The sequence below is a fragment of the Arachis ipaensis genome, chromosome B8 (genome assembly GCF_059453495.1).
Source record: "Arachis ipaensis isolate K30076 ecotype BB chromosome B8, ASM5945349v1, whole genome shotgun sequence".
Taxonomy (NCBI): domain Eukaryota; kingdom Viridiplantae; phylum Streptophyta; class Magnoliopsida; order Fabales; family Fabaceae; genus Arachis; species Arachis ipaensis.
In genome coordinates, this window is record NC_142443.1 from 16447407 (window position 1) to 16450138 (window position 2732).

At 31.5% G+C, this 2732-nt stretch overlaps 1 non-coding gene across 1 annotated transcript; it reads right to left on the reverse strand.

Annotated features, from left to right (window-relative positions):
- Positions 1-2420: 2420 nt before the first annotated feature.
- On the reverse strand, positions 2421-2528 carry LOC148547319 (small nucleolar RNA R71). Its single transcript, XR_015897362.1, has one exon. It is a non-coding gene; the product is annotated as a small nucleolar RNA R71 (small nucleolar RNA).
- Between the last annotated feature and the right edge of the window lie 204 nt (positions 2529-2732).

The following is a 2732-nucleotide window of genomic DNA, read 5'->3' on the forward strand; positions in this document are numbered from 1 at the left end:
AAGTTTTTGGCGCCGTTGCCAGGGATTGTTCGAGTTTGGACAACTGACGGTTCATCTTGTTGCTCAGATTAGGTAATTTTCTTTTTGTTTTGTTTTCAAAAATTTTTTCAAAAAAAAAAAATCTTTCAAAAATTTCTCATCTGTTTTCGAAAATTATTCTGAATTTTTTTTAAGAATGAATTCTAGTGTTTTATGAAGCATGTTGAAGCCTGACTGGCTGTAAAGCCATGTCTAAATTCATTTGGACTGGGGCTTCCAACCCAACATTATCAAGAGCAAGCTAGTTGTTGCTAATCCACCTGCTGCTGATCCACCTGATTTACATGCTAAAGCTTGACTGGCTATTAAGCCATGTCTAACCCTCAGATTGGAGCTTTAGACTAAGAGTGCAAGATTCCTGGAATTCATATTAAAAATTTTGGAATCCTTATTTTTCTTTTTCAAATAATTTTCGAAAAATCCAAAAAAAAAATATTTTGTGTTTCTTGTTTGAGTCGTGAGTCAATTTCAAGTTTGGTATCAATTGCATTTTTTCTAAAAATTTATGCATTTTTTTCGAAAATTCATGCATTCATAGTGTTCTTCATGATCTTCAAGTTGTTCTTCGTAAATCTTCTTGTTTGATCTTGATGTTTTCTTGTTTTGTGTCTTTCCTTGTTTCTCATGTGCATTTTTGCATCCATAGAGTCTGAACATGAAAGACTTCTAAGTTTGGTGTCTTGCATGTTTTCTTTGCATCGAAAATTTTTCAAAAATATGTTCTTGATGTTCATCATGATCTTCAAAGTGTTCTTGATGTTCATCTTGACATTCATAGTGTTCTTGCATGCATCATGTGTTTTGATTCATAATTTTCATGTTGTGAGTCATTTTTTATGTTTTTCTCTCTCATCATTAAAAATTCAAAAATAAAAAAATACCTTTACCTTTTTCTCTCATAAATTTCGAAAATTTGGATTGACTTTTTCAAAAATTTTTAAAAATTCAATTGTTTCTTATGAGTCAAATCAAATTTTCAATTTAAAAATCTTATCTTTTTCAAAATATTTTTCAAAAATCAAATCTTTTTCATTTTTCTTATTTATTTTCGAAAATTATAAAAATATTTTTCAAAAATCTTTTTCTTCATTTTATATCATAATTTTCGAAAATATCTTCAACAATTAATGTTTTGATTCAAAAATTTCAATTTTGTTACTTACTTGTTAAGAAAGATTCAAACTTTAAGTTCTAGAATTATGTCTTGTGATTTCTTGTGGGTCAAGTCATTAATTGTGATTTTTAAAATCAAATCTTTTTCAAAACTAATTTCATTCATATCTTTTCAAAAATATCTTTTTATCTTATCTTTTTCAAAATCATATCTTTTTAATCATATCTCTTCATATCATATCTTTTTAATCATTTCTCTTCATATCATATCTTTTTTTTAAAAAAATCTTATCTTTTTCAAAAATTTGATTTTCAAATATCTTTTCTAACTTCTTATCTTCTTATCTTTTCAAAATTTATTTTCAAATCTTTTTCAACTAACTAACTAACTTTTTGTTTGTTTCCTATCTTTTTCAAAACTACCTAACTAACTCTCTCTCTCTCTAATTTTCGAAAATATCTCCCTCTTTTTCAAAAATTCTTTTTAATTAACTAATTGTTTCAAAATTCAATTTTGATTTATTTCTTCTTTTAATTTTCGAAAATCACTAACCATTTTTCAAAAATAATTTTCGAAAATCCTTCTCTTCATCTCACATCTCTGCTCTCCTCACCCTTATTTTTCTTTCCTTACATTACATTCTTTTCTCCTTCTTTTCTTCTACTCACACAGGGACCTCTATACTGTGGTAAAAAGGATCCCTATTATTATTTTTCTGTTCCCTCTTTTTCATATGAGCAGGAGCAAGGACAAGAATATTCTTGTTGAAGCAGATCCAGAACCTGAAAGGACTCTGAAGAAGAAACTAAGAGAAGCTAAATTACAACAATCCAGCAAGCACCTTTCAGAAATTTTTGAACAAGAAGAGGAGATGGCAGCCGAAAATAATAATAATGCAAGGAGGATGCTTGGTGACTTTACTGCACCTAATTCCAATTTACATGGAAGAAGCATCTCCATCCCTACCATTGGAGCAAACAATTTTGAGCTGAAACCTCAATTAGTTTCTCTGATGCAGCAGAACTGCAAGTTTCATGGACTTCCATCTGAAGATCCTTTTCAGTTCTTAACTGAATTCTTGCAGATCTGTGATACTGTTAAGACTAATGGAGTAGATCCTGAAGCCTACAGGCTCATGCTTTTCCCCTTTGCTGTAAGAGACAGAGCTAGAGTGTGGTTGGACTCTCAACCCAAAGATAGCCTGAACTCTTGGGATAAGCTGGTCACGGCTTTCTTAGCCAAGTTCTTTCCTCCTCAAAAGCTTAGTAAGCTTAGAGTGGATGTTCAAACCTTCAGACAGAAAGAAGGTGAATCCCTCTATGAAGCTTGGGAGAGATACAAGCAACTGACCAAAAAGTGTCCTTCTGACATGCTTTCAGAATGGACCATCCTGGATATATTCTATGATGGTCTGTCTGAATTAGCTAAGATATCATTGGATACTTCTGCAGGTGGGTCCATTCACCTAAAGAAAATGCCTGTAGAAGCTCAAGAACTCATTGACATGGTTGCTAACAACCAGTTCATGTACACTTCTGAGAGGAATCCTGTGAGTAATGGGACGCCTCAGAAGAAGGGA